The 24179-nt window shown below is 44.2% G+C and overlaps 1 protein-coding gene across 2 annotated transcripts in view; it reads left to right on the top strand.

The window, feature by feature from the left end:
- RASAL1 (RAS protein activator like 1) overlaps positions 1–24179 on the top strand; it is a 1443380-nt gene that overhangs the window by 658707 nt on the left and 760494 nt on the right. The gene's annotated exons all lie outside the window — the stretch shown is intronic.

Genomic DNA, 24179 nt, shown 5'->3' on the forward strand with positions numbered 1-24179 from the left:
TACCCAAGTGCCTGAGGTTGCAACCATCGCTGGATTCGGTGGTATCGTCGGCTGCGAGGAAACGGTCGGCAAGTGGTTGGCGAAACTGTCCTTGTTGTTCTTGGTCCCTCGAGACAGCGAGGGGAAGAGGATGGACGCCATGGGAAAGAACATGATTTACACCGCAGCGTCCACTATCAAGGCGGCCAAGGCACTGGTGTTCCGAGCCAGGTACGACAGGGAGTTGTGGTATAAGCTGGGGTCTATCCTGGAGTTCCTCCCCAATGATAAGAAGATGGAGGCAATCACTCTCTTCCAGGAAAGGAAGGCAGCATCTGATCACGCCATCACAGTGGCATTGGACGTCACCAACACAGGGTTTCGGCAAATGGGGAACGGTGTCTGCCGTCGTCACCAAGGCTGGATGAAGACTACAAATTTCCGCCAGGAGGTCCAAGCAAAGGTGTTGGACATGCTCTTTGATGGAGAGAACCTATTTGGGGAGGTCATCGACGAGTCCCTCCAGGCCATCAAAGCAGATACTCAGACAGCCCGTTCCCTGGGCACCCTCCAGCATCACTGCTCTTCTTTTTGCTTCTCCAGGGGAAAGTTGAGCAGGTCTTCAAAAGGCTTTTCTATATCGTACCGCCAATCTTCCAGATCCACAACTCAGGAAGCCTAAAGAGGCAGTTTCCAGGCCTACGGTAGAGGAGGACAGCATTGCCATGGCTCCGCAGTGCAGGTCATTGGCACCGAAGCAAGCCTGAACCGGCCGAGACGTCGGGCCCCCACTCGTGCACCCTGGTGGGAGGCCGGCTGACAAGGTTCATCGGCTAGTGAAGAAAGATCACCATCGACAAATGAGTTCTGGACGCTCTCGCCCAAGGACACACCCTGGAGTTTCAATGCCGGTGTCCGCGGATTCCTCCGGTTGCCCGTCAAGAGCAGCACATCCCTCAGCTCCTGGAAGAGGCATGAGCCATGCCGCGAAAAGAGGCGATAGAGCTAGTTCCCCAGCAACTCTGGAGTCTATTCCAGATACTTTCTGGTCAGAAAGAAGACAGGGTGCTGGAGGCCCATCCTAGACCTACGACATCTGAACAAATACCTCAAGTCCCAAAAATTCAGGATGGTCACGTTGCAACACATGCTCTGCCAACTGGAAAGAGGAGACTTTGTGATGTGGTTGGACCTGGAGGACGCCTACTTCCATGTCCCCATTCACAAGAAACATTGAAGGTTTCTACGTTTCGTGGTGCAGGGACAGCACTACCAGTTTATTGCCCTAACTTTCGACTTGAAGTCGACCACAGAATGTTCACGAAATACTTGGCACCAGTCGCAGCCCATCTACGTCTACAGGGCATACACGTATGCCTGTATCTGGACGACTGGCTGATTCGTGCACGCTCACAGTAACTGGCCGAAGGACACACGGAGGCGGCTGTCCGGCTACTAACGAATCTGGGATTCTCTGTCAATTATCCAAAGTCCTGCTTAACACCATCACAGAACGTGCTGTTCCTAGGTGCCAGACTCAATATGACGTCTTGCCTGCATCACCCTCGGAGGAGAAGATAGCAGCCATTCTGGGGATGATGCAGTGGCTGTCATCGACAGTCGTTACTGGGTATAATGTCCTGTATCTACAACCCCTTCAGGATTTCCTGGATGCCCGCTGGATACAGGTGTCCGAAGGATCCATGGACAAGATATCTCTCGATGACGAGTTCCGCCGGGAAATAGTATGGTTGGGCATTCACTCCAACATCGCCCAAGGCACGGGATTTCAGAGCCCGCCATACCAGACAGCGGTCACCACAAATGCCTCCCTAGACGGATGGGGAGCGCACACCGGACGCCTGCACGCCAGAGACCTGTGGTTGCCAGAGGAGAAGGATCTTCATATTAACATCCTGGAGCTATGAGCAGTGTTTTGGGCACTCAAGTCATTCCTCCCATCTCTGAAAGGCAAGGTGGTGAGGAGGATCTTCATGGGCAACATCAGCACCATATTTTACATCTGGAAGGAGGGGAGCACTCGATCCCCGGCTCTCTCCAATGAAGCACAGGACTTGTGGTGCTGGCTCGTCGGACAGGGGATGTTCCTCGTCCCGCTCCACCTGGCGGGAGTCAAGAGCACCATTGCAGTCTCCCTCAAAAGGGAACTGCATGCCTGCCTCGAGTGGGAGCTTCATCGGGATCAGGTGGACCGACTGTTTGTCAAGTGGGGCAGGCCCCAGATACATCTGTTTACGATGGTGGTGAACTCCCAAGTACCAGACGTTTGCCAGCAGGTTCCACCAGCCAAGGAACCTGGGGGATGCGTTCTCCTTCCTGTGGGAAGGGTTGTTCCTGTATGCATTCCCCCTGTTCCCTCTCCTGCTAAGAGTCATCAACACACTCAGACAGTGTCGATGCAAGATGATACTCATCACCCAGGCGTGGCTGAGGCAGATGTTGTATCCGGACCTTCTCAGCCTGTCAGTGTCGCCTACGGTCAAGCTGCTGGTGGTTCTGGATCTTCTCACCAGAGAAGGAGGCGCAATCCTTCATCACGACCCAGAATCGCTGAACCTGAGGGATTGGCTCCTGCAGCCCTAGAGTTTGGAGGATATGAGTTGCCTGCGGACTGCAGGCAGGTCCTCACTAAGGCTAGGTTGTCGTCGACTTTGAAGTGCTACGGTCACTGTGAAGGATTCCAATTGGCGTCACACACTGGACCAGGACCCTTGGTCTTAGCCTAGGATGTAGCGCTCAATGAGAATACTTTTTCTTTATTTTCAACGAATTCGAAATTGAACCAATACTCAACCCATCTCACACCCCCTTTTATAAATACCCCGGTTCACAATGTACCATGAACCAGGCTGGTGGGTGGTAACACAATATTTATTACTTTAAATTCAAAGAAAATCACACAATTTTTACATGGAGCAGCAATCACCAATGGGGTGATAATTACAATGAAAACCACTGAAAAACACCTGGGTAACCTTCTACAAGAACATATCCAAAGCAAAAATGAATAGGAGCAGTTTTTTTTATTTGGGTAGATAGCACCCGAGTTAAGGTTTCCCCCTGCAATGTTCCCTCAAACCCCAATTAATCAAATTCTGAGTGGACTGAAAGAAGCAGCAAGGAGTCATGGATATGAGGTAGCAAACAGGATTCCCTCACAAAATAAGAGGCCAAAACCCTTTACAATTGCATAAAATGACACTCGGATTTTGACAAATAATTAATTATATATGTGATTAAATAATGATGTACATATGTTTCATCACAGTATCAGAGATGTTATATCACTAGCAACTACATGGTAAGGTATCAGAGAAGGCATACAGTTCACAAGCAACTGGAAATTGAGAACACAGTGCAGGCAAATCACATGTGGTAAATTTGCAATGTTACCCTTTTTTCAGCTTTAAATGTCAAAACGTTTTTTTTTAAACGGGTGAAATATACAGAATCGGAATGCGGTTTTTAGGCTGGGGAATAGATGCACATCACAGGGATAATATAGCAGTGAAAGAGTGATTCTAGCTGTGTAACTGAATGAGATTTTCAAGGTGGAAGGAGACTCGGTTTTAGAAAAATAAAGCACTTAAAAGAGAAAATCGGTTTTGGAAAGAAAAAGACAAATTTCACTTACACTAGATTTAATGGCTAGAAAAGGGGAACGCCACCCGTGAATAGAAAAATTACGCTACAGTTGTAACCCTTCACGTAGTGTGCCTCTTTTCTTAGGGAGAATTAATTTATTTAATCAAAATATTGCTAAGGAGTAACAAGATGGGGTGAATGAAAGGATGGCGCTAACACTAGGAAATCACGACAGGATGCACAAAGGATTCTAACAGTCTTAAACAAGTTACCAGGGTAAGAATGGGATTACTTAGAGAATAGAACAAAGGCTCAAGATGGAATAGACTATGTGCTGCTATGGGATGGGGAAATACTCACAATCCGCACTTGAGTTTGGGATAGCCAACCGGGTTCTGGACTCAAAGGGCTCTAGTCACAGGATGGCGACTCTCCTAGCAGCAAGCAGCTGAGCAAGTCTGGTCACTGGATGGCAAGGGTAGAGCGGGCATGCAGGTAGTGGGCAAAAAGCCGGTCTGGTCACAGGATACTCCCCAAAGGGTACCACAGCTTTTCCCCCTTGTTATTGGGATTTTAGTGGGGGGGTTTCTGGATCAATGGCCTTGCTGGGATAGGGTGGCTATGCTTTGGCCTGGCAGTAGAGTCTGGAATCTTGCAAAGGTGGATCTGCAATGTCTGGATGCGTATGCACTGGAAATTCAGGAGATAGTGTCCTGTCCTTATGAGCTCCCACCCCTTATATAAAAGTGTGTGACATCACCAGGTCTATTATTGGGCAGAACTAAGCTAGACCTACCCCCAAGAACCAGATAGGTCAGCCCATGGTGGTCACCTCCTCCAGGAGGGGACTCAGTTGAGGGGATTGTGTTTTATGAGGTGCAAAGCCAGCCCACAGTCCTTTTTGCCAAAAGTCCATCTTAAAATAAATCACACATTTATACAGTCGCAGCATTTTTGCAAATTACATAAGCAGATTACACATTTCACGCAGACCATGGCAGTTCAACTCTCCAGTTTGTAGGAATTTGTTTCGTCCGTCTAATAGTTTTTCATAATTTTCGGTGAAATTATTTTACCTAAAATTCTATAACTTTATACATGTGTATGGATTATCATAAGGCATGTGAATATTAAATTTCAAAGTTGCATCATGTACACTTTCCTCAGAATATACAATTATCTGCCGTTTCTGTCCCCAATATGCCAGTGAAGGCTACCACGCCTTAAATTAAACCCACCAAAATTGCATCTAGATTGTGAAACTTTCACATTACTGCGTTATCCAACTTCGGAGATAAAAAGTCTTGAAATGTATTAATAAAATAGCCTTTTTAGCCAAATGGCCAGCATTGTCTTCCAAATAAGGGCATAGCTTACAAGGATACTCTGGAGTTGGCTTTGAAGCTCCACAGTAGAAGTTGAGGGGAGTTGATTTTCTAAAAGTCACACGTAAGTGTCCCAGAATCTTTTGTCTCAACCTGGAGCATTGTGGCTTCTCTTGGGGGTAGGGCATTCCTGTTGTCAGCCCCCACATGTCCCTTTAGGCTTAGCATTCCCAGTAGAGCCAACACATTTATTTCTTTATTTTTTTTGTTTTTGTTCTGAACAGAAGCAAGCCTGTTGAAATAAAAACATCCTATATATGTTTCCCAGCAAAAACTCCTTTGCATTGCTAGGCTAAGGCAGGGCCTTATTCAACATTACACTTTTAAAACAGGTATTTTTCCTTATTTGCAAAAGCACATTTGAACACGTGGTGAAGACTGCTGGTGAGTCCCTTTCAAAAGGTTTTCTCTTCCATCTGACTTCCCAACATTATTTTGCAGCCCTAGTCAGTTTCTCTCATACATCAATCTGTTCAGGACACAGGTACACTGAAATTGACATATGCCCCAAAAGTCAAGCGTTTTTCAGTGCGGCTGAAAGTAAAGCTTCTGTGGATTTCCCAGATATGGCCTGACACAGCCTGTTATTCAGGGATAATGCTCTCTTCTGCTGGAGCACAATCGGAATATGGATGGGCATGGCAGGGCCTTACTGATAAAAGCAGTGTGATGTTGAACAGATGAAAAGAGCATCAGAGCGGCATCATTTTAAATGTAAAATATTTCCCTTTTTCAATGGGAAACTTTGGGCTAGCAGCAAAGCAGCGCTGCTTTTCACTTCGCTTCTTTAGTACACACAAGCACAAACGCTGGCAGCCTTACTCTGTGTGCCCCCTGTTTCAACTTGCCCAATGTTGCTTGGCAGAACAGTGCAGCCATCATTTTGTAGCTGCAAAATGAAGTTTTGATGCGAGGCAATGGTGCTCCAAGGATCCAGCACAGCCATTTTGCTGTTAACTGCTGAAGTGCAGCTTGGTTATGGATGGGAATCCTGCTGAGTGGGACAATGTATCACACATTACAAGTGGAAGCGTTTCGCTATGTGGTGCCGGTTTCAGAAGATTACCTCTCTGAGGGTCATGGTCTCGCAGGTTCTTCTATACCTGCTATCTTTGGCCAAGGGCAGACTGGTGCACACCTCTGTCAAGGTACATCTGGTGGCTATCTCTCGCTATGACAGGTCTCCAGGAAGATCTTAACTTGGTCTCAGCGACTCGTAAAGGAGTTCTTCAAAGGACTTTTTTTTAATCTTTCCTGCCATGAAGGCTCCTGCCCCGGCGTGGGAACTCAGCGTGGTTCTGACGAGGCTCATGGGGCCCCCTTCGAGTCTATGCATCAGGCCCCTCTCAAGTTCCTCTCATGGAAAATGGCTTTCCTTGTGGACATCACCTCTGCCAGGAGGGTAGGTGAGATCCAGGCCCTATCCAGCAAGCAACCATACCTGACTTTCCACGAATTGAGGCTGGTGCTTCAGACCACCCCTCTTTCATGCCGAAGGTTCAGTTGGAATTCCACCTCAACGTGCCTTTGGTGTTACCTGTTTTTTTCCCAAAGCCTTTGTCACCGGCTGAAAGGGCCTTGCTGGACGTTGCTCGTGCCCTGAAGTTCTACTTGACAGGCACAAAGGGTTTTCCAAAGACTTCACAACTGTTTGCGAACTTTGGTCCTGTGAACCATGGGAAGGCCTTGTCCAAGGCTTCCATTTCAAGGTGGCTCTCCGGCTGCAGCTCACTCTACCAGAGAGATCGCTGCGACAACAGCGTTTCTGTCTGGTGTGCTCCTGCTGGAAATCTGCAGGGCTGCTACGTGGAGTTCCACGCACCCCTTCACGAAGTTCTACTGCGTCGACAGGGATTCCAGAAAGTAGTCCAGAGTCGGCAAACCAGTGCTACGCAACCTGTTCGCTTGAGGCGAGTCTGTTCCAGAGGTAAGAGTTAATTGCTTCTGTTGAGCATTGCCACCTCGTGGTTGTGTAATGTTGTACTGCTACATATTAATTATTCATGGGCATGTGAATCCATGCCAGACCCCATGCTTGAGAAGGTTTAAGTTACTTACGTGTAACTATTGTTCTCCAGCATGAGTCTGATATGGATTCACATGCAAGCCCTCCCTCCGACCCCTTTGCGGCTCTTCTTGGTCATTTTACGTGCTTACCAAATCTGAAGATGGATGCCAGAGGAGGGGCTTAGGGAGAGGACTGTCATTGGATGGGGGCAGTATGACCCAGAGGGCAGTGATTGGTTTAGAGGAGAAATACAGTTTTTAAGTGAAAGTGAAACTGTTTTTTCTTTTACCAAGGATTCCCAGCCTGACGACGGGGAATGAGAATGTGAATCCATGCCAGACTCATGCTGGAGAACAGTAGTTACAGGTAAATAATTTATACCATATACAACTGTACATTTTAAATGGGTTGGTAAAATGAAAGCTGTGTAGTCCCAGTAATTATTCAAGAACTGTTTCTGTTCACTCTCTGGAACTATATTTGCAACCTATGACCGAGGAGTGTGCAGCATCAAGGTCTGGAGTGCCTAGGAGAGCGACAGGCAGTACCTGCTACCCCCTGCAACCTCCAAATAATGTCATATGTGCTGCTTTCACCTGAATGCATACCAGCATGAATGATTCAATGTAGTGAATACTTGGCCATTTGATGGCGAGTATCTATCCCTAGTATTAATTGTATTATTCTAGTACGAGTAAAAGACTGAGTTAGCTCACATGGATGTGAATCTGCGACCTTCATGTTGAACACACTTTTCTTTAACCCATGAAATAACCCAAAGGTTATGCCAGTCAGATAGCTGAGTGTGTTTAACACTTGCTGCAGTTGTCTGTGTTTAAACTGCAATTTACAGGGTTGATGTTCAGTATAGCAATCTGACAAGGGTGTCGAAGCCCTGGCTTTTGTGATTTTCATTCAAAATAAAATGATGCAGTTAATTCTGTTTCAGAAAAGAGGGCCTACTCACCAGACCCCTGCTTCAGCAAACTCCATGCAAAAAAAAAAAGTTTACACCTGAGCCCTGCTGAATCAGTATCGTGATCTGCAGCGACTGCTCTCCAGTGGCACAGAGCAGACTCGGGGGATCACAGATATCCTCTTGACAGCTGAAGTAACAGCCAAGTCACTTCAGCGCAGGGGCTGCATTCAAGATACACACCTCTGTTCCCTAAACACATGAGAGTTACTATCCTGTTGGCAGTTGTACATTTTACATACAAGTTTAAGGTATGGTGGCTAGTAAAAGACATCAGCAGATTGATAACATACCTGTGTCAGCACTGTGAGCATAGCTCAGCTGTGGCAGGATTATGTGTATTCTGGTCAAACAGCTTCACCCTGGCTCTAGGAGAGCAAGAGACTGAATGGCTGGACGTTTCCTTTGATCCTTTGTGAGGTCTGATAACGCCTTTCCTGGGGGGCAGGACAGACTCCCAGCAGGAGATGTCCTGGGAAATGGATCAAAGGACACACCCATCACAAAAGGACTAGCCTCACATAAGGGTTCTGCATACCAAAAGGGTTTTTGATGCTACTGACAAGGGGATGGGTGGAGGTAGTAGACAGAGGAGATTCAGCATAGTTGGAGGAAGATTGTGCCATCTTGTTTCTCTCCATATCTCTCTTTCCTTCCTGTCCCGTCCACTTCCTTTAGTACAGAGCGCTGTGGGTATGAAGTCAGACGGCAAAGACCACCAGTCTCAAAGACAGGGATTGGACCCCTTGAGCAGGCCTGCTGAGGGACACTCACCTGCAGATTTTGTCTTAAATAAAAAGGAATCCACACTCCTTCTTTGATTCACTTTTGGACAAACACTTAAGGAAGAAATTATTTGGGACTCTTTTGGGAGAGTTGTCCTTTCTAAAGCCCTCTTCCATTTAGGTGAAGAAGGAGCAGTCTTAAGGCAAGCTTTGCTCCTTACCCACTCCAAGGGCACATTGGGGAGGGCTATTGATGAGGACCAGGACTCTGCACCAATCCACCCTAGGCTGGTGAGGAGAACCTGAAGGGACTCACCCAGGAATAGAGCCCCTGGAGTGAGTCTAACAACATCTGGAGGACCAGATCAGCTAAGGCTCCCTGTTGTGCCGCATCAAACTAGTCAAACTGCATTGGAACCGTGTTCACTGCACTTGAACCAGAGGAACCGCTGGTGCTGATTTTGGCACTCAAACGAACCCTTCAAACCAGCGTCCTTGCAACTTCAAACCACCTTGATGCTGCATCGCAACCTGCTCAGCTCGAATCAACTGCTCATCGGCAAACATTGGCTGAAACCGCTAGAGTGTCATTCACCTACCAAAACCAGCAGTTACCCTATGTCTTGAACTGGCCTGACCTCAAACTGTTGTTTCGCCGAACCACACACTGGAGCATCAGTATCACAGCTTTGCATCATCACTGGACCTTGACTCGAACTGCTGCAGTGTCAATCACCGACCCTACCCAGTGGGTACCATACGTCTCAAACGTCTAGACTCCGAAAACACCCTGGTGAGCAATCCGACCTACATCACTTGAATGCCACATTTGAACTGCTCTGAGCCACACATTCGACACCTGCTCTCCTCTTGGACCTACATGACTCGCCACACCTGAACCTGGTTTGATCCATTCGCACAAAAACTCGAAGCCTTACTCGATGCTTTTGAACAGCCAAAGAACAGTGAAATGGTGCTATTGACCCATAGCTGCGCCCCTGGTCCACTTTTGGTCACTAGAGATGTTTGGTTAGGTCACTTGTCCACCGTTTTCACTGAAAGAAATATCCTTTTTAAAGAACATTGTGGTTGTTGATTGCCTTTCACCCCTGTCTTCTTACCCATAGTGCTGTATCTTTATATCTATTGTATATTCTGTGTTCCTTACACTGGGGTGGGTTTTGTGCAGTGTTTCTCTATTTCGTTTTTATTGCATGTGGTGTGTATTAAAGTATATATATTTTTTATAGAACCTTGATTGGATATTCCTTTTTTCTGAATTGTTATATGTTGCTGTTTGGGTTGCAACTGGATCACATTTACATCCCTTTTGAGAGTATAGCCTTCTCTCTGCCCACGTTGCCACAAAAGGCAAAAGAGGTATAGCTCTTAACTGTGACTGTTTCATCTTTACAATTGGTTTCACAGGCCCTCATTACGACCCAGGCGGTAAGTTACCGCCTGGGTCGTACCCTTACCACCATGGCGTAAACTACGTTTACGCCATGGTGGTTGGCGGATTTACTGCCCCATTCCAAGGTGAGTGGGGCGGTAAATCCCCATTTCCCATTTTACCCTTCCCCATTCCCATTTTTGCCCCATAGGGCATAATGGGAATGGGGAAAGGCGCTAATTACGCCACCGTAAATTACGGTGCCGTAATTAGCACCAAGGTCCCTTTGCGGCATGGGTTTTAATGCCTGCAAAAAGCAGGCGTTAAAATCACCATCCCGCAAAGGGACCTTGGAATCAGGCGTTAAGGGTCGGCGCCGTTTACGGCGCCGTAAACCCCTTAACGCCTGGGTCCTAATGAGGGCCACAGTCTAGCCTCTTAATAGCCTTGTACTCCTGTGGGGCAGAATTCCCTTCGTCACAGTACAAAGTCCTCAGTACTTCTGCGTTTAATAGATTGAGTATCATTAGATTATTATTATCACCTATAGAACCACACATGCAAATCATAAAATGTGCATTAACTGTGTACAAATGACATTACATTGTATAAAGTTACAACGGGAGTTGTAGTCCAGCTTTCTTGGTGTCACTTGTTCTGTTGTATCATATACATTTTGAATACCCTTTTTCTCGACTCTCAGTGTTATTTCTGACAATCTGTTGCTTTTGAAAAGCTTTCAGGAATGGGGCAACCTCAGCTACCTGCCAGAGTCTTGTATGTCTCATCCATACCGACCTCTTGAAGAATCAGCTTTTTGAGCAGTCCTTTCTTATCCATATAGTCCAGCTAATACATTCTAAGTGCTTCAAGGTTCATGACCTCCAACCCCCCCTATTCAAAGAAAACCCTAAACCCAGTATACCTCTGCTTAGCTGACTGGCCTAAATGCCCTTCAGACCATCCTAAACAAATCCGTGCATGTCACACACGAGATCAGACCACCTAGCCCTGCATCCCACTCCGCCCTGGAGGCCATCATTGCTAGCTTCCCCACAGCATCAGACAATTCAAAACCCAATATGCACCATTCCATGAATGCCACCAATCTTCACTGCCTCTCAGTGCAGGTCTCTTGCCTCAGATACCTCAAAGCCTTTGTGAGCCCCTTCCTGTATGCCCCGAACCTCAGATTCCTCCTCAGCAGAAGATGCCTACCAACCCATGCATTGCCCTCTGATATATAACAACAATTTCAATTCCATTACTTGTCTAGTCATGTTATTTGTTTGCATTATGGAACCTGTAGTTACCGATTTATAATGGGAAAAGCAGGACTAAAAGTCCCAGATTGCACACAAAAAAACAAGGTGGAGTAAGTATGTACTGGGTGGAATGGAAAGTATGCCCTCCCAGCCCTGGACATTGCTAGCCTTGCTAGGTGGGTGCAATGAAGTCCCATCACTTCATTGCACCCACCTAGCCCACCATGCCCCATGCAGCAGATTTCTCAAAATCTGCATTACTTATGAGATTACATGCCTCCAATTCCCAAAGTTTCTGACAGCCCACACATTACTTTCCCCATCACTGCACTGCCCCAATCTTCAGATGCCATCTCAGTCTCTTATGTCCCCTAACCCACCAGAGCTGTATTTCCCCCATATCTGTCCCAGATACATGCCAACATGCCCCCTTTTCCTCCAGTAATTTTTGTGTAGTTCAGACTTTGAATTCTTGGATTTATAGTCCTGAATTAATTATGAGTAAAACAAGTATTCAGTTATTCAAGTAGCAGAATTCAGAGGAAAACAAGTCTATTTCAACTGGGTTCTGCGTTGATATGTCAGTGGTACACCCAGGAGAACCAACATAGGTAAGGGTTCTGCCTCCATAGGGTGTCTGCTTGATACCTCAAAATCAAATGTGCATGAATTACTGCTACAAACTGCACAGGGAACTCACAGCATGAAGAGTTGCTCGCAGAACCTACATGAACCAGATCCGCTCCAGAACCCCTTCCCCTCACCCACCATGGATTGAGTTCAAGATTTTGTGTAACATGCATCGAGCTCTTTACAATGTTGGGCCTCATTACTTGAGGAAAAAGCTGGTAAGGTACTATCCTGCTAGAAGCCACGGTCGGAAACTCAAAACTTCTTGAAAGTTCCTACATTTCGCTGCAAGCGTTTTGGGTGGCCGATCCTTTTCGGTATTGGCTCCCACTTTATGGAATGCCTTTCCATTCCATGTGAGAGCTCAGACTGTATACTTTCCCTTTAGGAAGCTACTAAAGACTCATCTTTTTAGTTCTCTCACTAGGCCTTAGGCTGTGGTTTCTTGCTTTGTCAAACTGCTTTTTTCCCTAGCGCCTTGATGCTTTCGGGCCATTGTCTGCGCTTTAGAAATCTTAAATAAATAATTAAATAAATGCACATGGTAATCAACCTTGATCACGGTTTACCTGGTACAAACTGCTGCAGACTTTCTTTCACCTCTCTATGCTCCTTCTTGTGCTTAAAGAAATGTTGGTATGGGAGGAACTACTTGTTTTGGATGTAAGTGTAATTCTGTGCTGTTAATCGGAGATACGTCTGAGATCCCCTGAGCAATGCTGGATACCAGTATATCGTATGTTATAATACTAGTTATTTATATAGCATATTACTGCCGTTGCTATGGCCTCGGAGGGCTGTGGGGTGAGTGACCTTTCGAGAGACCGGAGTCTTGACGTATACGAAAGAATGAAGAATTAAAAGCACTGTACAATCCAGGATGTTCTAGGCCACTGAACAATGAAATATAGTTAAAACTTCTATCACAGTTTTTTACTTACATTTTCTTCAAGAGAATGTTTCTTATTGAAATTCGTCATTGTTCAATGTTCCAACAATATTCAAATAGTGTTCACATTTGAGGCTGACTCCACTGAGTTCCTCATGGCAAACCCTCTTCATCAGGAAGAGAAGAAATCTTTGTCAAGTTCTAAATGTCAACTCATTACTCAGCGATCTATAAACCGTGGGTTTCCACAAGGGGAACTGAATGAAACACAACAAAAAATGGATACATTATCTCGAGGGCAGTCACTTTCGCGTGGTCATGAGGTATTCAGTTCTGAGCTCTAAAATGATGCGACTCGTTAAGAACAAGTGATATGAACGGAGTAGGAAGATAAGAGATATGCCGATCCAAGCAGAAAGAGGAGATATTGAGAAACAAACACATTTACTTAGTAATAAGACGGGGCATGTCTTGCCTTAAACTGCAGAGATGGCAGCAAGGTCAGTGGGGTAATCTAGAGCCCCATCCAGCTAGAGGCACCCGATGCATCAGAAACATCATGTTTCATGGAAAGTTCAGCCGCCCACGCCGCTGTGGATTGCAGTCTGGCTTTACTTCTCCTTTTTGTGTTCCCACTCGCATCCGGAATCTGCCACTGCACATCGCATGATGCCGCACTCAAGGATGGCACAGAACGTCTGCCCACATGTTCCAAACTAGAAGGGCACTTCCTCCGAGTGCTCACCCTGGACGCATTCGTTGAATCCCCTACTGGGCCTGCGGCTAACCTCCTGCACAAGCATGCTCAACTTCTATGCTTAAACGCACTATAGGCAGACCAACTATGCCACCAGCATATGGCGATCCCGCCTATCAGATGTCAAACAAAGCATCTTACCTTTGCAGCCAACTTACACGCCATACCTCTAGCCCTTGCACCTTAGCGCCACAGAGACACAAAGCATCCCCCTGGAGACAAAATGCTGCAGCGCTTCAGACAAAGAATGCACTGCAACACATTCACATGCAGCACTCTTGGTACATCCTGTCAACACAAAGCAATCTTGCATGTTCCCCTCTCCTTCCTCAAATCTAACCCATTCCCCTCTGTTTCAGGTCCTGCAAAGAGCTTGCAGACTATGCAATTTGCATCAGCATGCAGTATAAATCCCAGTCACATAGCATAACATATACTAATTCCAGCCCCAGATTCCTTTCCTACTATATTCAGATACTGCCTTCTTGTAGCAGATATAGCTTTCCAAGCCAGGAATATTCCTACTATGTAAGGCACCGCGTTACAGGCCCAATTCCTTCCATCATATGCCAAGTTCAGGTGAAAATGCTAAGGTAATGCCATATGCATAGCAGTCACTATTGCAATGTGCAGAATCATGTGTCCGGTTGCAGACATCATAGCCTCAAATGCCCCGTTAAAGCCATTTGTTGCCAGTTAAAGTCTCATATGAATGCAATCGACATCATGTATAATGTATAATGGAAAGCTTTACATGTCAGTTGTTTACAACATATGTCAGGTGCAGCCTCACATGCACCAGTAATGCCACCCAATGCCAGTTAATGCAGCACATGCATAACAGTCCCCATATTCTCCAGGCACATTTCCCCTCCCCATGACCCTTCCCCTGCACTTGCACAACCTCAATGTCACTTTGCCTAGTAAGATCATTGTCTCTGTCCTCCCTCTGTTCCCCCTCCCTTGCCTCGTGGCGCCTTGAAACACTTGTGTATAGGCGCGTTATAAATGCCATATCATATGTATTGTGCAGCCTCACATGTCCAGCTGCTGTCATCATATGCCAATCACAGGCTCAAATGTCCCAGTAATGCCACTTGATGTCAGTTAAAGCTTCATATGTTTGGCATGGTCACGGGGTTGTAAGGCCAGTGCTAGGGGTATCAACGAGGTCGCCAAGATTAGCGGCTTTGTCCAAGCTGTCTCCTCAGTTCTGCTGGTCTCTCCCCACCTTGTTAGCATTCAAAACTCCCTCCCTCTAATGGAATGTAGTGCCTGCGTCCGACATATGAAAAAAAGTCACCTAAAATAGTCAGTTAGCATGGAGGTTTGGTGGTGTTTGTTCGTCTGAGAATTGATCGCAGCAAACTGCGAGGATCAAACGCGCTCACACCAACCCACATCCCCCAACCCCCGTTCCCCACTGACCTGAATGACCGTTGCCTGGTCCACTGCAGCCCTGCGGCAAATCCGATGAAAAGTATCATTCCATCAAAAACCAACCGAGCAATTGTGCTATCACACTCATTTGAAATGGCCAACACAAAGGAAACTATTTGGAAATGTAGGGTTGGGGAGAAGTGAGTGAAGTAGTGCTTCAAGCCAAGAAATGCTTATATGAGATGGCCCGAAGTGAAGGCCTGTTGTACCCTTCACAGTGCAGTGATGAATACCCAGGAGGGCCTCCCATCCTCCCGTATAGCTGCTAAATGAGCCAGGGCGGTGATGCGAGTGGAGTCACTGAGCGCTCTAGTAGTTTTATAGAATTCTGTAAAATGCTATTAATAATCAGCAGAATCATTGCTCACTCTAATTATGGATGCACATATGTGTCAATAGTTGAGCGTAGGGGGTCGCTCAGCAGAGGAGGGTCATTGATCGCTCTAATCATGGGTGTAAACATGTTTGAATAGTACAGCGTTGGGGCCAGTCAGCTGAAGAGGGTCACTGATCACTCATATAGTTTAAGAAATTGCTGTAGAACATGTCATTAGACAAACACAGGTCATTGGACAAGCGCAGGCCTCCAACAGAGCAAGGCCATATCCAATGTGTCTGCCCGCTTTGTTACAGGGTCGCCCTGACGGGGAAACAAAGGGGACAGATTGTATTCAACCATCTTAAGATGTCTCTCCAAATAATGTAGAATAATTCAAGCCTGCTTTGCACAACTAAAGAAATTACGGAAACGTCTCCCTTATTCTTCTTTTCCCCACACAGGGTCCATTGTAAACATCTACATACCCGCCAGGAATGACTACTGCAATTGGGTTTTTGTTGGTCTCTCAAAATACGCGACGAAACATGTAGGGATGAGCAAGTGTTAAAGTGCTCAACTCAAATGCCGGGTCTAACCTTTGAAAAAAAAAGTTTGAATCGCCTCGAGCCGTTCGAGGCGCCACAGTGAGGCCTTATTGAGTGAGTTGGTAAATGCTCGACTCGGCTCTAACTGGTTTGAACCAATTCAAGCCATAAGTGATTGGCTCGAATTGTGTTAAAAACATTTAAAATCCATGTAGATTTTGTTACAGGATGGGGCACATTCTTAAAATGTTTTTGGCACCAGTGACGAGATGCGCTTACCCATCTCATCACTTTCACCACAAAAAACCTGCACTTTTTACTGTCAAATGGTGTCTGAGTATTCCATTTGAGGATTCAGGGTGTGATTTGAAATGCACACATTTAGATACACTTTTTTTTTTCTTTTGTACATTTGTATCAATAAGGGGGTGTTTCTGTGCATTTCAAATCACACCCTGAATCCTCAAATGGAATACTCTTTAATGTGTGATTGATGACAGGGGAACAGCTGCGGTGTGAACTACTGCTGTTACGAATTGCATTTCTATCCCTCAAATCAGGATAGTGTACAACTTTATTTTTTACCATTTCACAATGATATGCCCTTCAAGCGCTTGGCACTGTGAATGGTGTTTATGTCATCCCGAAGAGTGCTGGGAGCCTGTCATACACTATTGCCGGGTGTGTTCTCCTGGTACTAATGTATGCAAGGGGTGGCCAGCATAGCATTTGCGCTATCCCACAACCGCCATGAAATCAGCAGGTCACCTTTATGGATAAGGTGATCTGTGCATTTCTAAAATGTACATAACTCAAAAAAGCTCCTCTGCGCTTTTTTCATTTGCGTTCATTTGAATAACCCTATTGTATCATTTTCTTTGCCACCAGTAATACTACCTTCTAGGATACTGATCGAGTATCCTGTAATTTAGAATTACCATATCCTTTTTTTCAAGCCAAGTCGAACTGTCAAATACTCATATCTATATGAGCAGTTTGAATTCTGTTCGAAATGTCCTATCCAAACCATTTCAGGCCTCAGCTCCAGTTCTAATCTTTCTTGCCTAATCACACCACCATTGTTTAGATAGGCTCAAATGGTTGTTGAGCCGGTTTGCCCAACCCTTAAGAAAAAGTACAGAATTCAGCTGCTAAACATTTGCGGAAGCTACCCAGACACATGCGTGCCTCTCTGGCACTGAAACAATTGCATTGACTCCCTCTAGCAGATTGCATTCGGTTTAAATCACTCTGTGTCGCACAAAGGATCTGTATTCTGGGTTAACTCAGTTCTTATCCTAAGACATTGCGCTACTATACACCCTCTTTCCACCTTTGATCATCAGATCACAGAGTGGTCGTCATACCATGGACACTTTATGTGAGAGGTGTCTCTGGCACCTTTTAGTTCAAACATCTGTGTTGCGGAAGGATCAGCCTCAATCACTCCTAAATAAAGAGCAGGCACTGGAGAAGGACCCTCATTTTCAGTGTCATGGCACCCCTTTGAGAAATTAGCGTTGCTCCATGTGGTTTTAAATAAGATAACCTAGCATAGATAGCGTAGCAAAACATAACAATGTCAATGGTAGGTTCCATCCACCATCTTCATACACATCACTCTGGAAACAGAAAGAGTGCACGGTCTGTCTAACTTTGAGCCAATAGCATTGGAATGCAAGGCTGGAGGTTGCATTTTTCAGGGGCCGAGTGCCTCTGATCAGTGCATTAGGGGTAATTCTAGAGGCCACAGCTTTTCACGTCATACAGGAGTCTGTAACCTGTGGCTCTCCAGATGTTTTCAATGACGACTTCAATGAGTCCTCACCTTTGGATGTGCAGGCTAAGGCTGATGGGAAATGCAGTCCCAAACATCTGGACAGCCAGTGGTTGCTGATACCTGATTTGCATGGCCAAATAGCTCCATGTTACGTGGATACCACAAATCCAGTCCTGTGTTTTCCTACTTACAATAGTTGTTTTCAGGTGCATATGTCCATTTAGAGCAAGTTAAGAGAACCAAGAGAACTCCCAAAATCCACTGACTTGTAAAATGTAGTCCCAGAACTGGGATGATGGCGTCCCACTGACATGGAGACATCTCCCTACCCTACTTTCATCCCCAGTGGAACGCATAGCCGTATGCTCTCCTGCTTGGGGGTAACCTGCAGGCTATGTCTTGCAGCCATTGCTTCTCTACAAACCGTTGACGCTGCTTATGTTTTTGTCTTTTTCTTTGACAATCGTATTTGCTGAGCATCTCAACCATACATTACATTTTTTTTTTTATTTAAAAAGTTTTGTTTGAATTAACAAACTTTTCATTTGTCCCTACATAGACAATATCCTTCAATTTACTCATCTATGTTTCCTCTCGTAATGTCATTCCAAAATTTGATCACGGTGAATATAAGGCGTTGGTTACTTCCTTCGAGGAGTTCCGCCCATCTTTCCTCTGTTGTCAATTGTTTTTCAGAAATTTTAAAGAAATCTTTGTATAAGTCTCTTTTCTCTTTCAATGCCGGGCATACCATAATCAAATGGAATAAAGTTTCTGGTCTCAATTGTTTGCAGAAGCGACAGATATCCGATTTTTTATGTGTTTTATCTATCAATGCTTGGTATTCGCAAGTCAGCAATATATTTAACCGAAACGCAGAAACAAGTCACGAATACTGCAGCTGGGGAATTGTGCCAAATATTTCGGTAATTGGTTAAGTGCCCTCACCTTTGTTTCTGCATGCAAGTGTCGTTTGTACTTTTTCTGTACTTCTATTGTTCTTAACCAATCATTCGTTTGTAATTTCCGTTTTGCATATTGTGCTCTATTAAGTAATAATTCCTCTGTGATGTCTTCCGCTCTAATTTTCGCTTTGATTTCATTAGACAATTTCGATAGTGCTGCTATTTGAAGAGGTTCCTTTTTTCTCTTAGAATCTCCAAGGCTGGTATTTCTTCTTCAGACATGATGTTCCTTAACAAGTCCATTTGTTTCCACAGTACTATTGATTGTACTGATTGTAAGGCTAGTTAAAATCTTAGTCTGTTCATTGGAAATGTTTTCGGTAAGGCGAGGGTTTTCCTCCAGAATAGTGCTTCATAGTACGGCCATCTCATTATGTTTTGATTAACAATTGTCTCACTTGCATATGTCAGAATTGGGATTACTTTCTATTTGTACAGCAGAATTGTGGCTTTTAGAGAAAAGGTCCCATATTTTGCATGGAAGAACCGTCCTTGTTTTGCCAAAGAGCTCGCTTTTGCCTCAATGTGATGTTGCCATTCTGCTTCATTTGCTGATGGACTGATTAATGCCCCTAAATATTTGATTGTTTTGGTTGTCAAGATCATTTGGTTTCCTATTTGAATCTTCAAATTAGGTTGTTTCTTTGTTTTTAGATTAATCAGTTTCATTATTCTTGTCTTGTCAGTATTGATTTGTAACTTATTGTTCACCATGTACTCTTTTGCTTTATTCATTGTTTGTTGTAATCCTTTTAATGTTTTGTCCAAAATAATAATATCATCTGCATAGATTAGCATTTGGATTGTTTCATTGTTAATTTTTGGTGGATTCACAATGTTGTTTTGTATTTTTTCTCCAAAATCATAAGTAAATAGATTATAAAGACATGCGGCCAATGGACAGCCTTGCTTCAGTCCGTTTTCCGATGGAATAAATTCGGTCATTCTTCCCTCTTTCGCCAATCGAACACATATCGATGTATTTGAATATAGTTCTTTTATCAGATTCAAAATATTTGGAGGGCAACCCCAATCTCTTAACTTAGCCCATAACAGTTGTCTATTGACTGAATCAAAGGCAGTTCCTAGGTCTATGAAGATGGCATATAGTTGTTGTGATTTAGCCATTGCTTCATATTTCAACATGTTCAGCAGTAGGAGGTTGACATTGGTGCCTATTCGTTTTTACAAAACCTGTTTGCCTTTTTGCTTTTTTGTTGTTATCCTGCGCCCATTGAGTCAGCTTTGTTTGAAGGAAACCAGCAAATAGTTTTCCCAATGGGTCCAGTAAGGCTATCGGTCTGTAACTGGCCGGATCTTTTCTATCTCCAGCTTTGAAAATTGGAATCAAGACCGCTGTCGTCCAAGTTTGAGGTATCTTTTTCGTTTTTTCAATTAATCTTAATAGATGGGTCATGAACGTGGCCCACTGGACTGGAGCTGTTTTTAAATCACTATTTGCTAAACCATCAGGTCCTGGAGCTCTCGAGGATTTAAGTAAATTGATGGTACTAATGATGTCTTCATTCTCCCATTTAAGGTCCCAAGGACCATCATTTCTTGGTATAAGCTTTGTGGTTGATTGTGCCGTCTTATTGTATAATGTTGAGTAGTGCTTCACCCATCTGCTTGCGTCGACTTCTTGGATCATGTTTTGATTAGTCGATGATATGTTCAACATTGACCATAGATTTCGCGTATTTTTTTGTTTAAGTGCTGTCAAGATTGCTTCTGCATCGTTCTGTTTTATCGATGCTTTGATCGCTTTTATTTCATTCGAATACTTATTCTTTTCTTTTTTTATTTCCATTTCAAAATGAGGTGCCTTAAGTTTGCGCAATTTTCGTAGAACTTTATAGTGTTGTTTCTTTTTTGTTTGGATTTGAATATTGAAGTAATGTGCGTGCATTTGTTGTTGATTCTTCTTTTCAACATTCTGTTGGTATTTTTCTAGAATCCAACCATAGTCCACTTTTATGTTATCTTGAATTGGTGCATCTTCGAAGGTTGCATCTATTTCCACCATATGGTTGTGTTTTATCCTGAGTCTATTCATCCCATTTGTTAGCTCCAAGTCAGGTAGTATTAGTCGTTGATCAATTCCTGGCTCACTGGCCCATTCGATCTGGATTAAATGGTGATCGCTATCCTGCTGAGATGAATTTCCTTTTGAAGTGGTTAATCTTCTGATTCTTGCTGAAGTAAATATGTAGTCAATAATTGAATTGGAAGTTTCACTTGCCCAAGTTGGTAAAGGTTTACCTTCGGAGTCTGTTGGTTGGGCACTTAAGTAGATGTTCCTCTGTTTCACTTCCCTCATCCATTATTTTGCTCTGCTCGACAGTAAAGTAGGATCTAACTGTCTACCTTCTTTATCAAATAAATGGAAGTTAAGGTCTCCTACTATAATGAGATCCATTTCGTTGTTAGTGATGGCCACATTGTCAATTTCCTCGTATATTGAATCAATAAATTTCGTCTCCGACATTGCGTTTGGGTTCCAATATATATGAAATATGGATATCACATAATTATCCCCGGTAGCAGGTGGCTCGTCCTTGTTGTCTGTTGCAATCTTGATAGTTACATATTGTGCCCATGGATGTATATTTTTACTTGCTATGATTGTCCATGTGGGGACTATTTTTGTTAATATCAGCATTCCTGCTGCTGGTCTACCCTGTTGTGCTACAATCGCAGGATTCATTAGGGTACTAAACCCATCGCAAATCACTTCATCCGTTAGCCACGTTTCTTGCAAACATATGATATCCAAATTAACCAGGGCTATTGAATGTTTTTCTAGGAGATGTTTATTTCGTCTTGTATTCCACAATCTCAGTGCTATTCTAGACTTTTGCGCTTCATTCTTTTTTGATTGTTATAAATAAGTTTTCCTTCCAGTTTGTTTAACCATCAAATTTGGTTTCATATGTGGGGTCTCCCGGTAATCACGCCAAATGGGATGATGGAGTGAATCGTCTTCAGACTGCCTCTTAGATCTTAAGTTATTATAATTTTAAGAAGCCTTTGTCCCTTTGCTCTGATCCTCATTGTTAATTGCTTTGTGGTTCCTAAAAGGAGCCATGTTTTTTGCTTTTTTTTCTGCGACTGCCCGTGTGACAAAGATTTCCTCTATGCCGAATCCCAGTTTCTCAAACTGATCTTTCGTGGCTAGAACCTTTTGCATTATGTCTTGACTGAAAAAATCAATTTGGACCTCTTCCATATATTGCTTATCTGGAAAGGGTACTAGGTCTAGATCATCAGATTTTATTTTCTCCATTTGTGGGATTGCTTTAAAGAGCTGTAAAATGTTGGCTCTATTCATTATTACCGGGTCATCTGTATTAGCTGTCGTTGGATATAAAGCTATTCTGTAGGCAGCTGTTGTATCCTGTGGATTTTGGAATTTAGGTCTAATTAAAATTGGACTAGGTTGAGGTGACAGGCTATTATGGGTGCTATCTTCAGATTGCGACTCGCTTGCTAACCACGCTTCATCATTAGAGATAGTAGAATATTCCAACTCGAGGACCGATGTCTCTTCGTCGTGAGAGTCGGTTACAGTTTGATCGTTTGCCGTATCTTGATATTCATCAACGAGGATCAAAGTCACATCTTGTGAGTTAATTGATATGGAATTATAATCAGTCATATCGTCAGCTGTTGATATTTCTATAATTGGAATAGGATTTTCCACTTGGCCAGGTATATTTTTGTTGATTATCTCCAGTAGCGCATCCAATGGTTCGTTCATTGCATTCGCATCTACCTTGATAACATCTTTTTGGATTATCGTCTTTTTTGTTTCTTTGCTTTTTTTTGTATACCTTTTTGTTTGAGAGTAGGCTGATTGTGTTTATTATTAGCTTCTTCTGTTAATGTTTTCTGTGTTAACTTTATTTTTCTCAGAAATGCGCGAGATCCATTTTGATTTTTTTTTCGGTTTTTTGCCTTTAGGTCTAGTTATCAGGTCTTGTCCTACCATTCCACACTTTGAGACATCAAATATATCGAACGGGGTACACACAGGTGGTTCAGTATTGACGGGATGTGAGGATATTGTCAAATTTGTTGGAGACATCGGGATGATTTGCATTTCATATTGTGAACTTTGATCTGCTTTGTCTTGTAATTTGTTTTTCGCTTCAGTTTGCATATGATTTGTTGTGTATTGTTTATGTTCCAACATGTACGTCTGTTTTTTTGTTTTTTCTTCCATCAGTTTTTTGGTAATCGTTGACACAGTTTCCAAGAGGTTCTGTTTGTCTACCCGGTCAACTCTTGCGAGTTCTGCTAATCGTGATTTCCATACTCTAGATGTTTCGGCTTCTTGAATTAGCCGCTCTTGAATAGTATTTATAAATGTTTCCACATATGTTTGTTTAGTCATTATCATTGCCAGAAGCATTGCCTGGTCTTTACTATAATCAGCCATATATTCCTGTATCGTTAGGAACGGAATCATTGCAGTCGACAGGACTGCTACCAACGTATTTTGTAGATCTAACATGGTCGTTGGGATTCTTTGTTGAGATTCCGATACCTGGGCTTGGTGTTCCGGTGCTACCTTCACAGGAGGGGCATAAGGTTCTTCTGTCTTGTGGTTATCTACCACTTTATTCAAATGAGATGTCTTTTTATCAACAAGTGAGCTAGATCTTGCTCGTATAATTGGCATTGGGGTCTTGATGTTTTTTATATTGTTAGGCGTGCTTACCCCATCGAAAGGTTCATTTCTTTTTTCCTGAGACTCCATTATGGCCTCAATCTCGGTGATATCAAGAGAAAGTCGAGCAACTCTGCGTGCTACAGGTTTGCTGTGATCAATGTTTTGTCTCTGAGCTGGTGTGTATGTAGATTGCCAGTGTAAATTTGCAGCTTTAGCTCCCTTGGAGCCTAGTTCTTGGTTTTTGTGTTTCCGTTGTTATGATCGACACCACACCTGTGGTTTGGTCACTGGAAGGGTTTCTAGTTGTATCGTTCAGTACTTACCGCCGCAACCAGCCGCAAACAGCAGACAACAGCGCACGCCCTTTACTCCTCGCGGGCTTCACGCCGCAAGGGTCGCGCTGTGCTGAATTTGAATGTCACTTCCTGGTGGTGTGTCTCCAATGTCACGTGACCAATGTCACGTGTCCAAGCAATCACTCGGCCCGCTCGTGTCAAACTGCTGTCAGCTCCAGCTGATATGCTGATAGGCTTACGCGAATGGAGCGGGTCAATGGCAATTCACGGTAAGCAAAAGCACCAGCAGGGCACCAGATAGATCCTCCCAGCCGAACAGCAGACAACATCACCGCCCTTTACTCCTCGCGGGCTTCACGCCGCAAGGGTCGCGCTGTGCTGAATTTGAATGTCACTTCCTAGGGGTGTGTCTCTAATGTCACGTGACCAATGTCACGTGTCCAAGCAATCACTCGGCCCGCTCGCGTCAAACTGCTATCAGCTCCAGCTGATATGCTGATAGGCTTACGCGAATGGAGCGGGTCGAGGCAATTCACAGTAAGCAAA

The sequence above is a fragment of the Ambystoma mexicanum genome, chromosome 10 (genome assembly GCF_040938575.1).
Source record: "Ambystoma mexicanum isolate Mex_15411 chromosome 10, UKY_AmexF1_1, whole genome shotgun sequence".
Lineage (NCBI taxonomy): Eukaryota > Metazoa > Chordata > Amphibia > Caudata > Ambystomatidae > Ambystoma > Ambystoma mexicanum.